The sequence below is a fragment of the Aethalodelphis obliquidens genome, unplaced genomic scaffold (assembly GCF_003676395.1).
Source record: "Aethalodelphis obliquidens isolate GAN/ISIS:26980383/991018 unplaced genomic scaffold, ASM367639v1 scaffold127, whole genome shotgun sequence".
NCBI lineage: Eukaryota > Metazoa > Chordata > Mammalia > Artiodactyla > Delphinidae > Aethalodelphis > Aethalodelphis obliquidens.
In genome coordinates, this window is record NW_020838071.1 from 1,256,192 (window position 1) to 1,279,929 (window position 23,738).

The window sequence follows — 23,738 nt, forward strand, 5'->3', positions numbered from 1 at the left end:
TGAAGTTGATAGCAATCAAATCAAGACATTAATTGACAACAATCAACATTATACCACACAGGAGATAGCTGACATACTCAAAATATCCAAATCAAGTGCTGAAAATCATTTGCACCAGCTTGGTTATGTCAATCGCTTTGTTGTTTGAGTTCCACGTAAGTTAAGCGAAAAAAACCTTCGTATTTTCGCACGCGATTCTCTACTTAAACGTAATTAAAATGTTCCGTTTTTAAAATTGTGACGGGTGATGAAAAGTGGTTACTGTACAACCATGTGGAATGGAAGAGATGGTGGGGCAAGCGAAATGAACCACCACCAACCACACCAAAGGCCCGTCTTCATCCAAAGAAGGTGATGTTGTGTATATGGTGGGATTGGAAGGGAGTCCTCTATTATGAGCTCCTTCCAGAAAACCAGACGATTAAATCCAACAAGCACTGCTCCCAATTAGACCAACTGAAAGCGGCACTTGACAAAAAGCGTCCAGAATTAATCCACAGAAAACGCATAATCTTCCATCAGGATAACGCAAGACCGCATGTTTCTTTGATGCCCAGGCAAAAACTGTTACAGCTTGGCTGTGAAGTTCTGATTCATCTGCCGTATTCATCAGATATTGCACCTTCAGATTTCCATTTATTTTGGTCTTAACAAAATTCTCTTAATGGAAAAAATTTCAATTCTCTGGAAGACTGTTTAGCACCTGGAACAGTTCTTTGCTCAAAAAGATAAAAAGTTTTGGGAAGATAGAATTACGAAGTTGCCTGAAAAGTGGCCGAAGGTAGTAGAGCAAAAGGGTGAATGTGTTGTTCAATAAAGTTCTTGGTGAAAATGAAAAATGTATCTTTTATTTTTACTTAAAAACCGAAGGCACTTTTTGGCCCACCCAATATATATATAAATATAAATTTATATATAAATATATGAACACACACACACACATTCTGCCTGCAAAAAAAGGGATAACTGGTAACTGGTAAAGAATATACAGGATTATGGAGATGAATACTAAATAATATATAAAAAAGATGCTACTACAAAAAATATGTATGAAAGATATGGACTAGATTAAAGAAGACCAGATTAGTACATAGGAAATCTGGTCCAAAAATACAATTATGTGACTAATTCATCTGGTCACTGTGAACATATGAATTTTGTCATTGTGAAAATAATAACCTCTATTTTTATAATAACTTTGCATTGCTTAGTGTGACACTATAACAAATGTGCTTTATGTTTTTATGCTTTAAATATTTTTCGTATTCAAATAATTCCTTACTCAAACTACTTATTCAAATGCACCTTATTAATGTTTATTTAAACTAATTTTGTAAAATATTTTAACTTTTTATTTTTTGAATTGCTCTTCCATTTATAAAATTAACAGACTATTATGTTTTTAATTGTGAAGAAGCAAATATAGTTGTAATTAATTATCTCAAAAGTAAGCTTACATACAAGATTACATTTTCTGTTTTTTGATTTGTCTTGTTTTTTGGCTGTACCTTGCAGCATGCAGGATCTTCCCTGACCAGGGATTGAACCCATACCCCCTGCAGTGGAGGCACAGAGTCTTAACCACTGGACCGCCAGGGAGATCCACAAGATTACAGTTTTAGGGAATGCATATATATATTTCTATGTAGATGGAGGAGAAATTGTCAGTGATCTTGTGAGAAATAAAAACATAATTTATCTGGACAGACAGTAATTACACAAAGACATGGTATTAATATTTTCCTTGTGCCTTAGCTCTCAAGTATTCTGGAGCCATGTTAGAGTTCAAATAAATACGAATATGGTTCCTCACCAATATGTCAGGTATTATACTTTTATTAAGTCAGATGCACAGAAAATATAAATTCATTCTTTGGGAAAAGGGGAATTATAATACAGATAAGAGATTTTGAATTTATTATACTATGTTTTGTGGCATAAATAATCATATATCCATCTAAACTGCAAAATTGCTAAGTGTGCTCAAATTTACGCGTATTTGCAATATGTAGCACATTTGTAATATAATATCTCAAATTTATATTTATTCTAAAATTTACAGGTTGATATAGAACACTCTAGACCTAGATTAAATATGTGAAATAAACAATAAAGATACAGTTATATGTAATTTGGGAGGATTGGAATGGCTGAGAATATGTATAAGCTTTTCTGATTATAATTAGCTTCACTGGCTTAAAGCATTAAATTGAAAATTAGTGTGATGAAAGTTACAGTTAGTATTATGTCACTGATCTTTTCCTGTAAGTCCTTAAGAAATTAGTGCCCTGACAGTGAAAGCATCCACTCAGTCATAATGAATTCTTGTTTCATTGTATTTCCACTGTGACAGGCAATAAGTCCTTTTCCAATAATCTCTCCCATTGGGCAGAAGGTAAGAATGCACAAAGAGAAAAGGTGGCGCACAAAACAAAACGAAATAAAACCAAAAATGGACCTTGGACCCCATGTTTGCAGATAACATACATGATAGATACATAGAAATAAATAAATAAATAAAATATCAACAGATGATCCAATTGAAAAGGAAAAGTACACAGCTAATCTCCAGTGATCTACTAAGTAAATACTGGGGACTGGACTCTACAGAATGTCTATGATACATATCTGTACAGTTACATCAGTGTGCTTCTTAAGGACATTTGTAGATTAAAAATTAATAATATATCTTTCAGTTCTTTGATAAAATGATTTAATATCTAGTACACAATCTATTTCACAACACTGCCATTAATGCTTGTTTTTGCTACTATAATCCAGCATAGCCTTGATAAAGACCTCACATTTAATTTTATAATCAAGTAATTACCAAGCCAAGTGAGTAAAGGGAACATGTCTACATTACCTATAACTTTCTGGACCTTGTGCTGAAACTTTAATGTAAAATGATGTGCAAGAAATTTATACTTTTGTGTTCTCATTGGCCTTGTTTTAGATGGAAATTTTCTCGTTTCATTTTTAATATGGGAAAAACAGTGTCTGCAGAAGACACAAGCAACATTACTGTTAAAATTCCAGTAGAGCTATAGCTAGGGTCTATTATATCACTTTGATTAGATGACTCAGTATTATAAATTTAAAACTTCTTCTCTGTGGAAACTATACAGTTATCTTCTAGAGAAAAAAGAAAAACATTTTGACCTGTTTCTGAAACATCTTGAAAATAATCTAGTAGTTATGAAATATTTATATATGCTATATGTTTTTTTAGCCCAAAAGTAAGAGTACTACAAGTAAAAAAAGTGATATTATTGTCAAAAGTACTGCTAGAAATGTGGATTTTCACTCCATTTGTTAAAATTAAAACTATATAAGCAATGGGTTTGGCTTCCATCCACACTGGCTTTTAGAGAAGTTGAAAGGAGTGCTGCTTCCGGAAACTCTTACAGTAAAAAAGAGCCAGAACAACTTCAAATTACAAGGCATTTCTTGAGCTACCAGAAAGCTGACGTCACTGGTCGCAAATACAAGGAAAGACCATGACTGCAGGGAAAGAGAAGAGATGAACATGCACTCACCTGGGGTAGACATAATCAGGTCCCAATAAGAAGAGTTCAGCTACGAGCAAGGACAATTGGTGAAGACCAAGTGTCTGTTGAGACAGTGTGAAACCCCTGAGAGCATTGGAAATTGGAGGAGTCCATGTCCCCTTGCATGTCCTTTCTCAACAGACCCCAACAGGTGCTTGCAGAAAAGATTGGAAAGAGCCCTGAGGAATATCCACTGCAGTGCAGGCCCTAGAGGGAAGCAACAGTCATATGGGAGGGGCAAGAAACTCTACCAGTGTTCTTTTCCTGGAGCTGCTATACAAAACAATAGCCTGCCTCTGTGAGGAGAAGGACAACAAGCACCGTTGATCTTAAAGAACTGGTGGACAGTCATGACATGTGGAATAATTGAATAGGTGTAAAAACCCTACTCATGGAGAAGAGGAATGATTACACATTCAACTTATGGCTGCAATTTGGAGACAGGCAGGATAACCAAGAAACCACATCCCTGGCACTCGAGTAAATTGTACATGCCTCTGACCCTTAGTCACAACAGCACCACCCCCATTGCCACGGTAAGACATTTTAAGTAACAAGTGACAGCGGACTACAGCTGGAATAGGACAGGAGAGGAATAAGTGTGCAAAGAAACTTTCTCTGAGTCACAAAGTGACACAGTATCTAGTGTGACATCTAGTGACACAGTATCTAGTATCTAGTGACAATATCTAGTCACAATATCTAGTGACACAGTATCTAGTCACAAAGTGACACAAAGTGACACAGTATGACACAGTATCTAGTCATGGCAGTGTTTCATTAGGATTTCCATCACTTGGTGAATGCCAGCATCAGAAGTCTTATACTTTTCCCAGACATACCTGTTGGAGGTTGTTCTCTGGATACTGATTATTTATTGTCTTAGTAGACACTAATATCCCAATTTAAAAGGAATCTTCTTGTATGTCTCTGACTATGATTTATTGGGAATGATACTGACAGTTGAACTTGTTCATCACTTCAAACCTAAAATCAGCAATGGAATATACTATACTCAAAATAACATATTTTCCCCTTCTGAGAATATAAATCTCATCATTTAAGACATCATGAAATAAATTCATCACCACAAAATCATGAATTTTATATTGTATATGCATAGCATGTAAAAGAAACCAATCAGATCAGTGTTAAAATAATTTCACCTCGATATTCTTATTTAAATGTTTTATCTCTATATCCAGTTCATCACAATTGTAAATTTACCATTTGCACTCATCATCTGAATAACTACCAGTGTTTTGTATAATTTCATAAAGTTGGAGCTAAATAATACCAGAGTATCTGTATTCTTGGAGGTAGTACATTTACATCTGTAAAGCATTAAAAATTAATTTTAATGTGATAAATATTTGCGGAATACAAATCTAGCAGCAGTAGTAAGTAATCTACTTCCTTTAGAGATTATCAATGTATCAAAATCACTTTTAGATTCATCTGGATATTTATCCAAAAGAATAGAAATCAGGATCTTGAAGAGATATTAGCATGACTATGTTCATTGCGGCACTATTCACCGTAGCCAAGGTATAGAAACAATCTAAATGTCCATTGATGGATGATTGGATAGGGAAATTGGGCTATATACAACAATGGAATAATATTCAGCCTTAAAAAAGTAGGAAATTATGCCATGTGCACCAACATGGAGGAACGTTGAGGACATTATGCTAAGTAAAATGAGACAGTCACAGAAAGACAAATACTGCATAATTCCACTTATATAAGGTGTCTGAAATAGATTCATAGAACCAAAGTGTGAAATGGTTGCCAGGGGCTGGGAGAAGGGGGAAATAGGGAGTTACTAATACATGGGCATAAAATTTCACTTAAGGAAGATGAATAAACTCTAGAGATTTTCCATACAATGATGCAACTGTAGTCAACAATAATAATGTATTGTGCACTTAAAAATTGGTTAAGAGGGTAGATCTCATATTAAGTATCCTTACCATAATAAAATAATATTTTTTTCAGAAATTGGTTTTAAACAAAAATTACAGTATGATAAATTGCAGGTGTTCTGTTACCATTTTATCTCAAAAGATATCAATCAGCCCTATTAGAAAAGAGTCAACCCTTATTTCTCTGGGAAATGTCATAAGGGACAGCTGGGGTTTCTGAGATAAGGAACCGTAAAACTCATGAGTCTGTCTCGCTTCACAGAAAGAGAAATTTCATCCAAATGCATTAAAGAAAAAACTTTCGTTTCTGGTGTATGTATTTCCACTCTAAAACAGGTCTGGGTCTCCATTTGAAGCCTCAAAATTGCTGTCAGTATCACTGTTCATTTCCTTGACTGATCCAAGATGGAGATCAAAGGTTATTTGTAGGGCTTCCCTGGTGGTGCAGTGGTTGGGAGTCCGCCTGCCGATGCAGGGGACGCGGGTTCGTGCCCCGGTCTGGGAGGATCCCACGTGCCGCAGAGCCTGCGCGTCCGGAGCCTGTGCTCCGCAGCGGGAAAGGCCACAGCAGTGAGAGGCCCGCGTACCGCCAAAAAAAAAAAAAAAAAAAAAAAGGTTATTTGTAAAAGAAAGAGGAAAATTCTCACTCTTGTGAAAGCCAGAAGGCAGAATGATTGATAGCAGTTTCTTATGTCGTACTAGATTAAGGTTTCTTAAACTTTACTATGTATAAAAATCACCTATGGAGCTTGCTAAAAAGAAAGCCTGATGAGTCCCACCTCCTGAGATTCTGATTCATTCAATCTGGCTGGTGTCCAGGAAGCTGCCATTTTTTAAAAAATTTTCTTTACTTATTTGTTTTTGGCTGTGTTGGGTCTTGTTTTGCTGCGTGCGGGCTTTCTCTAGTTGCAGAGAGCAGGAGCCACTCTTCGTTGTGGTGTGTGGGCTTCTCACTGCGGTGGCTTCTCTTGTGGAGCACGGGCTCTAGGCGTGCAGGTTTCAGTACTTGTGGCACACGGGCTCAGTAGTTGTGGCTTGTGGGCTCTAGAGCGCAGGCTCAGTAGTTGTGGTGCACGGACTTAGTAGCTCTCTGGCATGTGGGATCTTCCTGGACCAGGGCTCTAACCTGTGTCCCCTGCAATGGCAGGCGGATTCTTAACCACTGCGCCACCTGGGAAGTCCCGAAGCTGCCATTTTAAGGCGCAAATTTAATTACAGGCTAAGAGATTCAGAATCAAATGATCATGGGGGCGTACTGTGAAAAATAACATGTTTTTGACAGGTATTTAGAGGTTGCAGAAGTTAGGAGTTTTTTTACTGTCAGTTAACAGTGGGAAATTAAAAAAGAATGACATCTTCCTTCATGATACTAAAGTACTGTTGGCTGTATTCTTCTCTTATTCTTTCTAATAAGACATACGGTATTCAGAGACATTTCACCAAAGGTGATACCTTTTACTAAACCATTAATAAAGTCAAAAAAAGAAAGAAAAATTTTCCCCAACTTAACATTCTTATAATCCCCCTAAATGTTAACTTTATTCCTTAATAAATGCGAATTTATCAAGTTCACTATTACTAAATATACCACAGATAGTAATTAATAGTAACTAATTATTAAGTCCTTAATTTGTGCTGGTCTCTGTTCTAGGTATTTGACTTATATCATCTCATTTAATTATCAGAAAACTTCGTATGAGTTAAGTGTTATAATTATTCCCCTTTTATAAATAGGAAATTGAGATAGTAAGATTAAAACATTTGCATAATGTCACAAATCTTGTAAGATACAATAATTATATAGTTTTTTCAGAGATATCAATAAAAGAGTATGAGGTTAACTAGCATATCTATATAAGGCTTTTTATCTTCCAATTTGTCTTTATAAGCTCTATATTTTTCATGAATCATTGTTTTGTGAGATACCATACAGTTAATAAAAAGGGAACATTTTTTTCTGAAAAATAAACATGGTATAAAATAATATGTTTGTCATTAAATTATACATGCACTAAAATCTTGGTATAGATCTGTAAGACCCATTTGACTCTTAAACCTTTTTTTTCCATTTTAATCAACATTTTACTTATGATTCTTGATCATTCATAGCAAAATAAGAAAGACCTTTTGTTAATAATTTAAAGTCTATAAATTCCCTTGTAGAGTTATGAAAGAATAACGTAGTTGACTTCATATTTCAAAGGTCACAAGTACAAATCTGATGAAGTATATAGTTTGTGAAAAAATCCGCCTCTTCTTTTTTCATTATACTACAATAATTGGTTCTTTTTAAAATATTTTTGGAACACAAAACAGCAAGAGCTGATTCAAGTAAACCATGCATCTCAAAATAATCAAGTTTAGAAAATATCATTTAAACTGACAAGAGCTATTTTTCACTAAAAACATACTTTGACATTTATTTAATCTAAGGAGACAAAGCATAGATAAGAAGGTTATCCATTCTTTATACCGTGCTTGCTTGTAATAGTTTAATTAAAAAGCAGGATATGATGATGTCAAGACAAATAAGCTCATTTAAGTAAAAATCCAGTAACATGTTTGTGCCTATATCTATTTGCCACATCTAAAAGGAGAATCATAGTTTTCCCCTGAATTTACCGTAAGACTTCTTTAGTTTTAATTATACTCTTAAAGGGTAAGAGTCAGTCTTCTTGCTAACCTGTGCAACTGTAGTTCAATGTTCATAACTTCTGAGAAATAATAGTCTTAAAATTGAAGATAACTTTGAGATTTTATCAAATTCATTTAATATCTCACTAATAAATATTCCATAACATCTGTGTATTTTCTGTTCTTCTCTTGGCAACATTCTGAACAGGAAAGTGGAGATGGGGATAATTTTGATGTAATATAAATGGAAGAAGTCAGTAGGCATGCAGGTGTTCTAACAGTGAATAACAAAAGCAACAGGACAACATGGAGATCCTGAAATGCTATTTGAAAGACATTGAAAATTGTAAATCAAAGAGATTGCAAACTAAAAAAGAGTTGAAAGAATTAATCTGAGATATGTTATGATTTTTTTTTTCAAAGTAAAATATGCTTTTTCAAGGGAAAGCATGTCTTCTTAGCTGTTTTAAAGTCTTTCAGTTCAGAGTATGGCACATAGTATGCCCTGAAAGAATAAATGGATGAATGAATTCATGAGAGCTCTGCCTATGTGAGATCAACCTGATACTGGCAGAGTTTGGAGAATAAATTGGAATAGTATTTGGAAATTTCAGAATGCTTTTGAGATCTTTCATTATCTCATCTTCATCATTATGAACATCGTTTAGATTGTACTCCTAAGAAGACAGATGCATAAAAACTAATTAAGACCTGGTAAAATAGCAAATAAACTTCCTAAATTATAAATATATATTAATGTAATATGAGAATGGAGGATGTAGATCACCACACAGTAATTACACAGGCAAAATTCTCATAATAAGTGATGTTTACATTCTACCTGGCTTGAAAGTCACACTAAAATAAATAAACTCACTGTTGAGCATGGTTATTATCTCCAGAAAACCACAGTCACAATGAGAATTACAGGAGTGAATGAAGATCCTGAAAAGTGTCTCTTCCTCTAACTTTTACTTTAAATATGAATGTATTTAAGTTGTTTCACCTTAAGAACCTCAATAAAACTGGAAGGAAAAAAAAAGAATCCTTGGGTGGAGAAGACAGCAACCAGAAGTAAGGGAGGCTCACCTACATTTTGGATAATGCACATTAATCTACCTACAGTAATACTGTATGCCTGGCTTTATAATTCCAGGCTTGGGAAGGAGACTTCAGGGAATTGAGGAAGTACTATTGGATAGGAAAGTAGTCTGCATGCTGCATGCAAACTGTGGAAATTGGAATGAAGAAATTAAATGGAAAGAGATGAAATGAACAAATCAAAATGAAGATTGTCAGATGGGATTTAAAAAAGCACAACCTATATACTGTTTACAAGAGATACATCTAACATATATGGATACAGAAAAGTTGAAAGTCAATGTATAGGTTAAAAAATTCTCTGTAAATATGAACCAAAAAGAGTTTGTAAAGTTAAATTTATAGAAGACAAAATAGACTTTAAGGAAAACTGATTACTGGAAATAAATGGGACTATTTTATAGTTATTAAAGATTAAATTGATGAGGAAGATATAATTCTAATTTATTAAAAAATCAATATCTGTAAAAAACTTAACAAAACTATCAGGATACATAGATACATACATAATGAGGTTGGAATATATTAACAAACCTCTCTCAGCAGGCTTTCCTGGTGGCGCAGTGGATAAGAATCGCCTGCCAATGCAGGAGACACGGGTTCAAGTCCTGGTCCAGGAAGATCCCACATGCCGTGCAGCAACTAAGCCTGTGGGCCACAACTACTGAACCTGCACTCTAGAGCCCGCAAGTCACAACTACTGAGCCCGCATGCCACAACTACTGAAGCCCGTGCACCTAGAGCCCATGCTCCACAACAAGAGAAGCCACAGCAATAAGCCCATGCACCACAACAAAGAGTAGCACCCTCTCACCACAACTAGAGAAAAGTCCACGTGCAGCAACGAAGACCCAGTGCAGCCAAAAATAAATTAAATAAATAAGTTTATAAAATTTAAAAAAAAAAAACTCTCAGTAGCACATACAACCAGCAAGTTAAAAATTACTAAGGGTTGGGACTTCCCTGATGGCACAGTGGTTAGGAATCTGCCTTCCAATGCAGGGGACATGGGTTTCATCCCTGGTCAGGGAACTAGATCCCACATGCATGCTGCAACTAAGAGTTCACATGCCACAGCTAAGGAGCCCATGAGCCACAACTAAGGAGCCCACCAGCTGCAACTAAGAAGCACACGTGTCGCAACTAAAGGAGCCGGTGAGCCGCAACTAAAGGAGCCGGTGAGCCGCAACTGAAAGAGCCGGTGAGCCACAACTGAGGAGCCCACCTGCTGCAACTAAGACCACCGGCACAACCAAAATCAATACTAAAATAAAAATTTTTTTTAAATTACTAAGTGTTTAGAAGATATAAACAATGGTATTAAGAAATATAACCTAATATATCTGTATGGAATACCATACCCAACAATTCCTGAATTCATGCTTTATAAGCACATAGGTAGTATTAACAAAAATTTGTCATATATGTCTCCATATAGCAAGTCTCAAACAATTTCAAGAGATAAAACTCAGAGTAATTTTCTGATTGCAGTGCAATTGCAGTAAGAATCAGTAACAAAATTAGAGGCAAAAATCTCCAAATGGTGATTAGCAGGGGCTAGAGAGAGAGCAAAAAGAGGAATTGTTTTTAGTTGGGTATAGGGTTTCAGATTTGCCAGATGAAAAAGTTCTGAGGATCTGTTTCATAACACTGTGAATATACTTAATGTTAAAGAACTTAAAAATGGTTAAGATGATAACTTTTATATTGTATTTTTTACCACAATAAAAAAATTTGTGGGATAAAACTAAATCATAAATTAAAGACTATTAATTTTATGTGAGAAAAGGAAGGCTGGATATTTTTTAAAAAATCTGTTGCCACAGGACAGGAATAAAGATGCACACAGAGGGAATGGACTTGAGGACACAGGGAGGGGAAAGGGTAAGCTGGGATGAAGTGAGAGAGTGGCATGGACATATATACACTACCAAATGTAAAATAGATAGCTAGTGGGAAGCACCTGCACAGTACAGGGAGATCAGCTCGGTGCTTTGTGTCCACCTAGAGGGGTGGGATAGGGAGGGTAGGAGGGAGATGCAAGAGGGAGGACATATGGGGATATATGTATATGTATAGCTGATTCACTTTGTTATACAGCAGAAACTAACACACCATTGTAAAGCAATTGTACTCCAATAAAGATGTTTAAAGAAAATCTATTGCCAAATCTAAGGTCTTGAAAATTTACCCCTATATTTTCTTATAAGACATTTGCAGGTTTAGCTAGCTCATTTGGGTCTTTGATCCATTTTGAATTAATGTTTGTACATAGTGTGAGCTAGAGGTCCCACTTTATTCTTTTTCATGTGGATATCCTGTTGTTCCGGTGCCATTTGTTGAAGAGACTATTTTTCCCCCATTGAATGGTCTTGGCAGTATTGTCAAAAATCATTGTATGTATGGATTTATTTCTGGACTCAATTCTATTCTGTTGGTCAATAGGTCTATCCTTATGACAGTATGAAGCTGTTTTTGTTACTGTAGCTTTGTAGTAAGTTTAGAAGTCTGGGAGAGTGAGCCCTCCAAATTTTTTCTTTTTCAAGACAGTTTTGGATATTTAGGATTCCTTATGAATTCTATATGAATTTTAGGATCAAGTTTTCCATTTCTGAAAAAAGATCATTAGGATTTTATGGGAATTGCAAAGAATCTGAAGATAACTGTGAGGAGTATTGCTATCTTAACAATATTAAGTTTTCAGTCCGTGAACCCAGGGTGTCTTTCAGTTTATCTAGGTCTTCTTTAATTTCTTTCCCATTTTTTGGTAGTTTTCAGTGTACAAGTCTTACATCTACTTGGCTAAGTTTATTTCTAAGTACTGTATTTTTTTGGTTGCTGTTATAAATAGAACTGTTTTGTTACCTTCCTTTTCAGATAGTTCATTGACGGTATACAGAAATGCAACTGAGTTTTTATGTGCTACTATTATATCCTGCAACTTCACTGAATTTATTTATTAGCTCTAACGGGTTTTTTTGTGTGTGTGCATTCTTTAGGATTTTCTATATATACGGTCATATCATCTGTGAATAGAAATAGTTTTCCTACTTCCTGTCCAACTTGGATGCCTTTGACTACTTTTTCTTTCCTAATTTCTCTGTCTTGAACTTCCAGTATAATACTGAATAGAAGTGATGAGGTGAAGTTCCTCATCTTGATCTTAGAGGAGAAGCTTTCACCATTAAGTATGATGTTAGCTGTACGTTTTTCATGAAAGCACTTTATCATTTTGAGGAAGTTCCCTTCTATTCCCTAGTTTGTGGACTGTTTTTATCAAGAAAGAGTTTTGGAGTTAGTCAAATACGCTTTCTGCATCAATCTAGAAAACATCATGGGTTATTTTTTCCCCTTCATTTCACTAATGTAGCTCTAGAGTAAAAGAGATGATCATCTGTGAAGTAAGATAAGTATGATTTAATAATTGAATTTGCCAACATGGGAATCATAGTGACCTTAACGATAGTTGGTTTGATGAAATGTAACAAATCTTGACTGAATGCAGGCTCAACAGGAAATGAGAGGTGAGAAATTAGAGCTCTCAGCTCTTGAGGTCTCTTCAACTCTTTTGAGGAACTTTGCTGTAAATGAGGGGTTAGGAAATGAGGAGGTATCTTGAAGGAGATGCAGTGGGTATGAGTTCTTTTTAAAGATAGGGGAAATTATAGCATTTTATATGCAAATAAGAATGATTTAGAAGGGGGGGAAATTGATGAAGGTAGTGTTAAAGGAGAATCACTGGAACCAGTAAGGATGGTATCTAGTGGACAGGTCGAGAGAGTGACCTAAACAGAAGTTCTGAAAGTTTCTCCACTATAAAAGGAGAAAGACCATATGGTCACAGGTACATGTGTCTGAGTTACTGAGATTGTGAGCGTTTTTAGATGTTCTCATTTGATTGCCTCTGTATTCTCAGTAAGTTAGAACTATCAACTGTTGAGACTGAGGATGTGGGAAGAGGTTTTAGCTGTATGAGGAGAGAGGAAAAGGTGTGAAATGGTCAGAGGGAGAAAGCTCAGGAAATGTGATATGATTGTAAGGTGTCATTTGACACCTGATATATATTATACAATATATACAAAATATATTATATACTTTATAGAATTCTATGTATTATGTATATAAAAATCTATATAAAAATTATGTATATAGATATAGAGAAATATGTGTATATATAATATATTATGTAATTATTAATGGTTCTATATTTTTTTTATATATATATATATATATATATATGTATGTGGAGAGTTTGCTAATGTACCCAGGAATTGAGTGCTTGGTACAAGATGAATGTCTCACCATTTGTCCTTTTCCTCCTATCAATTTTCCTTATGATAGAATTTGTGGTAAATATCAGCACATCATTTACATGTGGTAAAAAGATAAATATAACTCAATGATTACTCTGTCTACATCTAACAAGGAGGCAGGGGTCCCAGTACCTGCCCAGTTTCTATAGGAAAGGACATCTATTTTAGCTACCATAATTAAGGAAGAATAAACAGGAACAAAAAGTCATGAGTCGTTGTGCCCATAGGAGGGAGATCTGAGAATAGATTTTTAAAAAATGTATTCACTATTTCCCTTATATGAGATGGCTAAAAAAATGTGAAACTAATCCATTCTGTAAGATTAAATTGACTTGCTCACAGAGCTGGTGATGGTAGAATTTTTAATTTGTGTGAATTCTTAGATACGACACAAAAAGCCAAACCTCTATTATCTAAACCCCAGCTAACCCACACTTATGGGTTAGTGTAAAATCTTGTCGTTCTAAATCACAGTTTTAAGGTGTTTTTAAAATTTTTTGTAGCACATTTGTAGCAATAACTGATGGAGCCACTGGGAGGACATGATCTTACTATTGAGATACCTACAGTATTCCACACACAGTGCTCTTCTGTAGAGGCCTGATGACTAAACGAATGAACAATTAAAAAATTAAAACTTAGCTTCCACATTTAACTAACACCAGTTGTGATTCCAGGAATCACATCTCTAATATAAATAATGCCCTTGAATTGTACCTCAGCTACAATGTTCCTTAATTAAATACTATTCATGTCCATTATATAAGTATCTGAGTTAGAAAATGTTACCCTTTTTTATCTGATAATTTTGTATGTATATTACTGGCTAACTTTATTTTTTGTTTTATTAAACATTTATATTGAGCTCTTATATTAGATACTCTTCTAAGTAACCATAAAAATATTGATTTCCTCCTCGTAGAATTGTCTGTGTTAGGTGTTGTTATCATTTTTATTCTAAAGATAATTAAACTGAGGCTCATAAGTTTAAGCAGTTTGTCTAAAGTAATCAGATATTAAGTACTGAAGCTGGGTTTGAGTACAGGCAGTCTGGCTTCAGGATCTGGGCTCTTACCCAATAAACAATACTGTTATAAATAAAATATAACAGTAAAAGTGGGTAAATAACTAATAAAATAAAAATGTAAAACATTAGTCTGTGTATCACTCAGAATTGTCTTAATTAACACTGTTCCATGTCAGGGAGCATGCACTGAAAAGGAGATTAGTTTCCAAGAAGTTTATTAAGGAGCAGCACCTGTTGGGGAAGAGAATGAAACAGGATTAAGCAGAAGGTGGTCTGTGATGCAGTCACACGCAAAAAAGTCTTAGCTGACCTCACGTGAAGAAGCTCTGAATGTACAAAGACTCTTCAAAGTAGTCCTAAATTGAGGTGTTGGAATCAAGATTTTATATCCCTGCCTCAACCAGTCCTTGGATACAGTCTGCCGGCGGAAAAAAGTCCTAACCTTGTGCAAGGCTGCTCTCTTCAATCAAGGGCAATTCTCCAAAAGGGCTGACAACTGCAAGTTCTCTCTCAACAGATAGTACTTCCCACTAGCTGGGTTTCCATTTTGAAGAGTTTGCTGGGTGGTACATAATAGCCTCCACTACAACTTCCTCAGGTATAGGAAACACATTTTGGGTAGCGTTGGCCTAAGCCATGATCTTTTAGAACACTATATCACACCAGGTCAAGAGTAATCTGTATTTTGTTAACCACCCTTTTTTACACGGGGGTAGTGAGTTTGAGGGATTTCGAGGCTGACCGAAAAGGATCTGATCAATAGGTGGCAGTAGCATATAAGGAGCTGTATTCAGGCAGCCTTTGGATAGGTTGGATTCAAGGGGAAGTCCCTTACTGCAGGCCACCTTCCAGAGGCAGCAGTGCAAGGGCTGCCCCCAGAAGGGGAAAAGGACATGGGAACTCCTGGGGGAGATGGGGAATCAGGAGGTTTATGTGTGTAGGTGATACTAATTGCTCAGCAGCAAGGTGGGGAGTCTTTCACTCAGAGAACTCTGAAGGCAGCAGTGACTAGGGTCTTCTAGAGCTACAGAGCTTATCTAGATATAACAGATGTTGGGTGCAGTTTTGTGGAGGTATGCAAAACAGGAAAGCTCTCAATGGCTAACAGTCTGCTTTATTTGTGGTATTTTAAAAATAATCAGATGTATAAAAATTTAAGTTTGGTGCCGATAGGCTTTTGGCTACTGTAAGAAGCAAACAATGTAGAGCTAAGGCGCATAAGCCATCTTTGACTCATTTATATAATACCTGCCATGGCCTTTATCCAGGTACTAAAGCCTATATAACAAGACCACCATATGTACGACATTCAACTTAGTGGAATACAATTCCTGTATTTTTAAATTTAATATGAAAATACAACAAATGTAATGACATCAGAATATTTTTTAAAATGCTACAAATGAATATTCCATGTGGCTTAAGTTGTATTCTTTATTATAAAGTGTGTAATATATCCATATGATCTACATTATTGATTTGGTGTTTCATGTACTAGAGCCTTATTGAAGTATTAAAGTATCATAATATTAGTGTGTTTTTATCTTTTATTTTCTCCTCGTATCCCCTGTAGTTGCTCTGTTTTTAGTGCATAGTTATTCATAACTATTATATATACAATTTGATTGTGACTTTAGTATTAAAAAGTGCCATTCTTTCCCATGAATAATGCTTTTGACTCAAATTATACTTTATTTGATATCAGGTATTAAATCTTTGATTGCTTGTTGTTTCCTTTTGCCTAGTACATCTTAGCATATTCCTTTATTTTGGCCTTTATGAATCACTTTGTTTAATACAGAATATACTTGTATCTTAGATTGTAAGTCAGATTGGATATTATATTTAATACATGTGTTAAGCCCATAGTGTTTCTGACAGAGTTGAATTTGAACATTTTTTGACTCCTAGTCAAGTGCTCCTTGTAACTCTATCAGTGGCTTCCAGCCCTGGATCCTTAGAACCCTGGATGTCTAGGGGTACTTGAAGGAAGAAATATGGCCATTATTTTAAAAGCTTAAGTAGAAATCAGTTATCCATTTCCCCATAAAAAGGCCATGTGGGTAAATGAAAAGGTGAAGTGTGGCAGCTGGAATTACAGGAACTCAGTGAGGAACATAGCTATTCCCTTACTCTTGAGAGAAACTCTATTGAATGATTTCATATTATAATAAGAATAGGTAAATGAGGATTAATCAGTAAACACAACTTTTTTGAAAGCCAACATCTTTCAGAACACCAGGAAAAATCAAAATAAAGGTCATCTTGGTTGAAAAAGAGTTGTGAACTGTTACACTGAAATATGCAGACCATTTTATACATTTTATTTTTACTGTCATGAAATATATATATAACATGAAAATTGCCATTTTATCCATTTTTAATGTACAGTTCAGTGGCATTAATTACATTCACAGTGTTGCATATTTATTATCACTATTTTCACCTCAAACATAAATTATGTAACCATTAATCAATAATTCTGATTCCCCCTCCACCCAGCTCCTGGTAACCTCTAATCTACATTCTGATTATATGATTTTTTTTTCTTTTCCAGATATTTCATATAAATGAATCATATAATATTTATACCTTCGTGTTTGGCTTCACTTAGCGTAATATTTTCAATATTTGTCCATGTTATAGCATGTATCAGAACTTCATTTTTTATTATTTAGGGCTGAATAATATTCCATTGTATGTACATCCCACATTTGTTTATCCTTTCATCTGTGGATGAACATTTAGGGTTTTTCTACCGTTGCCTATTATGAATGATGGTACAATGAACAATGGCACACAGTGTATGAGTGTTTTTAGTGATTTTGTGTATATAACTAAAAGTGGAATTTATGGGTAGTATAATAATACTATGTTTATGTTTTAAGTATTCAAGTCCTTTGCACATTTTTTTAGTTGAGTTGTTTGTCTTTTTGTTGAATTGTAATATTGTTTGTGTATATATATATTATAAAGCTGTATATATATATACACATACAAACATGTATGTTCTCGATATTAAAACTTTATCCAATACATGATTTATAAGAATTTTCTCTCATTTTGTGGGTATTTTCACTTCCTTAATAATGTCTTTTGAGGGACAAAAGCTTTTAATGAAGTCCAGTTATCACTTTTTTCATCTTGTGCCTCATGCAGATTTCAAAAATAGTTCAGCAGATTCAATGACAGAACTTTAGTTAGCAATATTGTTGGAATTCTGAAGTTGCACAGGACTGATAATGCTACCTTATGCTTTTAATTGATGTTCAAATCATGACTTTTCCAGTGCCAGATTATTTCTATGGGCCCTAAGGGCCTTTGTCACTGTGAATCAGCATGCTTGGCATGCCATAATTAAGCACAAAATATGACAAATAGCTGTCATTCATTTTTACCAAAATATTTTTCTGCATACTGCTGACTTCATAAATGGGGATACAATTTAAAACCCAGGAAGGCAATTACAGAGAAACATAAAGTGATAAAGTTGTGATGGAAGTATTAACTAGTTTAAAAGTAATATCATGTACTCTGATTGGCACCCTGTACATTACGTCTGTTAAAATCAGACTGGCAGTTAGAATTTAAGAAAATAGGTTTGACAGCATAGCCAAATGCTCACCGATTACACAGATGACTCAATGTGTAACTTCCTGGCATTTTGATAATTGCTGAGATTAATAAAGCACATCAGTGATTACCATAAATAATATAAGAATGTATTTTGAGCACTTATAGCTAGCTAGATTATCAAAAATTATTATACAGCTATTATAAACAAAGTTCTGTGCTGTCTACCCAGCCTATTTTCGGGCCTGTGAGTAGGCACACCCTTATAACTTGATGTATACACACAAACGCACATGTACACACACACACCCGCACTAAGAACATACTTGAATAGCATAAGATAAAATGAGGTTTATGCACTTAAATGATTACACCTAGTGGTCATCCAAGAGCAAGAAGCTTTGCATGCATTCTGTCATGCTTCAGCACCACAACCAGCTTGGAAGCGAAATCCCCCAAATGGATAGTCCAGAAGATAAATATTTGGTTATGGCTTATTGATTCGTCCTTGAATCTCCATCCAGGCACCCCATCCCATTCATGTTTTGTAGTTGGTAGGCATTAAGGCATGTGTGGACCCCTGAAACATAATATTTTCTATACATTGCCTTGCATAATGCTCAACTGAAATTTCTTTCAAGAGCTTGCTATGTTTCTTTTGCTTTAGTTTGTACATGTCCTTGCCTGGCATCTTCTGTTCCTAAAGTGAATAAGACAGGAAAAATCCAAAAGAAGTTGAGAGCTGCAGTCCACTCCTATTGGTTTATCATGTCATGGGCAGGATATTTCCGCAGCAATCAAAAGTTTTGAAATAAACTGTGGTGCTTCTTGGCTCATATATGCATTTACTTATGCTTCATCTGTTACAAAAACTTTTAAAGGTATCACAAAGATATAAAACACAAGAAAAAATGAATTACAAGTGATTTTTTAGGAAGTTGAAACAAGATTAGAGACATCACGTGCAGTCAGGGATGAGATATAGTATGGTCATGTCACTTGCTCTGGAGAAGCCAAAATGGAAAAATGAAGAGTGACACAATCATGCTCCATGGGATAAAAACCAACTAATTGCTTCAAACAGTCAACTACTCTTCCTGACACTAACATCTCAAAGCCATTTCTCCCTAAGTTTTCATTGAAAAGACTGGAAAGCCTTTGATAACATCCTTACCTAAACATCAAGATGAATCCCTTAGAATATTTCTGTGTCATCTGAAGTTGTGGGTAGATGACATCACAACACAGTATTCACTGAATGAAATCTTAGTGTGGTTGGGAGAAGACATAGTAGATTTTAGGTACAGGGCTTTTGGCTCAGTTGATGTAATCATTGAGTAGATTTTAGAGCACCTAGAGGAATAGATTGCAAGACTTTCCTCTAATCATTTACTAGTATTACTTTTTCAGTAGAGATTTTAGGTTTTGTGTATACTTAGGTGAGCAGTTAGTGAGATAGTGTGCTGTCTGTTTACTGAGAGACCATGTGCAAAGTGATTCAGAGACCCAGCTTTGCAGTCTTGGGTTTTTATGCCAGCAACATCACTTGATACCTCTGTGATCTTGAGCCAGTTGTTAAGCCTCGCTATGCCTCAGTTTTCTTATCTGTAAAAACAGAGATATTGCCTATTGGAAAGGGTTCGTGCCCTGGGTAGGCTGAGCAGGCTTTGACATCCTGAGAAAGCTCCTAGGAAATGAGTTGTGGTTCTTGGCAGTTGGAAGATGGCCCAGATAACTTCCATGCAGGAAGCCAAAAATGTCCTAGGATGAAAATGAAGGGCTCTGTAGAGTGCCTGTCATAATTCCCATCTTAAATATCAGCTATTGTATATCACCTAAATTACAGCCGTTCAGTTACATGTAAACAATATATACCGTAACTAACAGTTGAGTTAGAGGTTGAGTTCACATCCTCCTGTGGAAATTGAGGCGCATAATAAGGATTTATGCATAAGTGGAAGGCAACCCATCCCACTCAGGAAGTTCTTGTGAATGGGGTCAAAATTCTCCTTAGGACGTAATTGTGAGCCTGCTTTAATGCACAGACCAGTGTGTGACCAAGGTCTCCAATTTCTGCTCCAAAAGCATAGCCAGGAAAATGTTTAACTTGGATATTTTTTTTTAATTGTGGTGAAATTGACATAACATAAAATTAACAATTTTTAAAGTGTACATCTGGTTGGTATTTAGCACATTCACAATGTAGTACAGCCACCATCTCTATCTAACTCCAAAACTGTCACTTCTACAAAAGGAGATCTTGTACCCATTAAGCAGTTACTCCCTAAGGTCCTCTCCTCCAGCTTCTGGCGTGCACCAATATGCTTTCTGTACCATGGATTTACCTCTGCTAGACATTTCATATAAATGGAATCATACAATATCTGATCTTTTATATCTGGCTTCCTTCACTTAATGTTTGCAAGGCACGTTTATGTTGTAGCATTTATCAGTACTTCTTTTCCTTCTATGGCTGCAAAGTAATGCCACACTTTGTTTATTTATCCATTGATGGGCATTTGGGCTGTTTCCACCTTTTGACTATTGTGAATAGTGCTATGTGAACACGTGTATCAAGTATTTTTTTGTGTATCCTTTTTTAATTGTTTTGTATTTAAACCTGGAAGTGGAATTCTTGGGTCATATGGCATTCTATGTTTAGGTTTATAAGAGCAGCTAAACTGTTTTCCCGAGTGGCTGCTCCATTTTACATTTCCACCATCTGTTTACAAGGGTTCCAATCTCTCCACATCCTCACCAATACTTGTTATATTCTATTCATTTTAGATTACATGAAGTAGCATATCATTGTGTTTTTGATTTGCATTTCCCTAATGGCAGTTGACATAAATCATCTTTTCATTTGCTTGTTGGCCATTTGTATATCTTATCACATATATGATTTGCAGATATTTTCTTCTATTCTTTAGGTTGCCTTTTCACCTTCTTGCTAATATCTTGTGATACACAATTTTTAAAAATTTTTGTTAAGGTCCAATTTATCTATTTTTTTCTTTTTTTGCTCATGTTTTAAGGTCTTATCTAATAATCCATCACTAGGATTTCTTCTAATATTTTTATATTTTTAGCTCTAATACTTAGGTTATTGTCCATTTTGAGTTATTTTTTTGTATATACAGTACTATAAGGTAGAGTTCCAAATTCATTCTATTGCATGTGGATATCCTTTTCTCTCAGCACCATTTGTTGAAAAGACTACCTCTTCCCCATTGAATGGTTAATTCTTTCTCTCTCTTTCCCCCAAATGACCTGTGCATCTTTCTCATATACCTACTCATGCTCTTCTTCTGCCTTCAGTTCTTTTCCCCACATTTTCATCTGCCTAACTTTAGTCACCCTGTCTTCAGGTACCATCCTGTCTTAAGGTACATGACATCTCTCTCCAGATCTTCTCTGCATCTGCTAAGCCTGGAATGATTACTTCCCTTATTGGAATCATGTGGCAGCTGATACACACCTTTATTGCAATATTTGTCACTGTTATTATAGTTAATGTTTGTCTTTCCCACCATATTGTGAGATCTTTTGAAGGCAGGGTTTGTGTATTAGGCACTTGTATAGCAAATGGGAGAGAGCAGTCCTTCAGTACTTCTCTGCTGGATGACTGGACCATGAATAAAGTATTATAAATATCTAGAACTTAGAGTTAACAAAATAGAAATAAAGTGAAAAAGATTACTTGATTTTCAAAGGGCAGTATTTCTGGGACAGGTGATAAAAGTGGAAATAGCCAAGATGTCAGGAGGAAAAAAGATGTTAGAGAAATATGGAATCTAAAAGTTTGATAATGAGTTTGCAACTCCAAAAATTGATTTCTTGGAAAAATAGTGGTGTGTGTGTGTGTGTGTGTGTAGAAGGGGGGCAGTCAGGCAAGATGCAGGATCTGAAGTACTGTGAGATCACTCACATCCACAAATTTCCCATTTGCTGATATATCATGAACCTTACTATCAACCTGCCACTAACAGAGATTCTGTGATTTCTGTACCATCTAAAGGCACATTCATGTTGTCTGTTGAAAGACAGCAAGAGAGAACATAGTCCTCTCTTGAAATAATGTTAAGACATTTACAAGTATTTAAATGAGAAGTGATTAATTTAGTAGCTTTTGTAATGAGTACATTTGGCATATATGTTAAACATGTTTATTCTTCCTGGCATCATGTTTCCCTATAGCCCTTTGACAATGCAGGCCACATTATGAGGCTTTGTCACCAAAGAATATGAATACAACACGATATGTAGTTGGTGCCTAAAGAAAAAACAAAAGACAGAAAGTAAGTTATTAGAGAGAGGGAGATATCATTACCAAGAAAAGGTAAGGAAGATCCTTTTCATATAGAAGAGAGAGAGAAGGTACCGGAGGTTGGTGTCTTTCTTTTCTCCCATTCCTTATAGTGAATTTCAGAGGGGGAAGGCAAATGAGAAGATTAGAAAACCAAGATAACTGTTGCAGAAAAACAGACCTCAGAGGCAATTTTGTGCCACATTGAGTTTGTGAATCTAGGTGAGGAGCACCTCACGGTGAGCACCCTGTGAACACATGGTACCCACATCAGAGTGAAAGTAAAGTGTGAAAAGTAGAATTTCAGGCAGAAGGAAGATGAAATAGAACCGAAGGGTCTCCTGTGGCAGCTGTGTGCAATTGATCCATGAGTTCCTTATTGCCATATTGAGGTCATATTAAAATAGCTGATGGTGTAGGCTAGAGGTGCAGGGAGATCAACAGAGTGCGTCAAAGAGCCCATCTGTTTGAAAGCTACTGGGCCAGTTCATGCCTGTTCAGTGGTTCCGATGGGCGTTATAGTCAACCTCATGGGATTTCTCATGCTGAGATAAAGCCTGCTCAGCCCTTAGAACTTGTCTATGACAAGGGAATAACTCAAACCTTTCACCAGCCTTGGATTTAAAGAGAGAAGACCACCAAGGACCACAAGAATAGTAAGAGGATTCAGCTATGAATCTAGAGCTACCTCTCCCATCACCAGAAAAACACTCCAGCAGTACACTGTTCATTCCTACCCACACCACTATATGAAGAAAAAGGGAGGAGAAACTCTGGGAGTCTGAGCATTTACCCTAGAGATAGTGAGTTTACTGGAAAGAAACTTTTGAACTTGAAAAGCATTGGTATTCTTTTGATTGGCAAGGTTACTCTTTTTTCTAGCTATGAAGTAGAAAGCAGTTTAAACCAATTGTGAGAAATTAAAAAGACAAACTATTTCCCAATTTATTTTTAATGTTAACATACTGATCCAACTGTATTTTCATAAATTTCATATCCGTATAATGCTTTATTAAGTATTTGATCTCTTTGTTAAAAGTTTCCCCACAAAACATCTAAAACATTTAAGATAGTAAATCATATTTGGTTACGATCAGATAGTTTAAATTATTTGTGTATATGATGCTAAGTGTGCATTTATAAAGTAACATGTATAAGTGAGATGTCCACCATCAAGAGAATAAGGAAGGAGCTGGCACACTAGGGCCCAGGGGTCAAATCCAGCCCACTGCTGGTTTTTGTAAATAAAGTTTTATTGGAATGTAGCCATGATCATCTGTTTAAATATTGTCTATGTCTGCTTTTGCA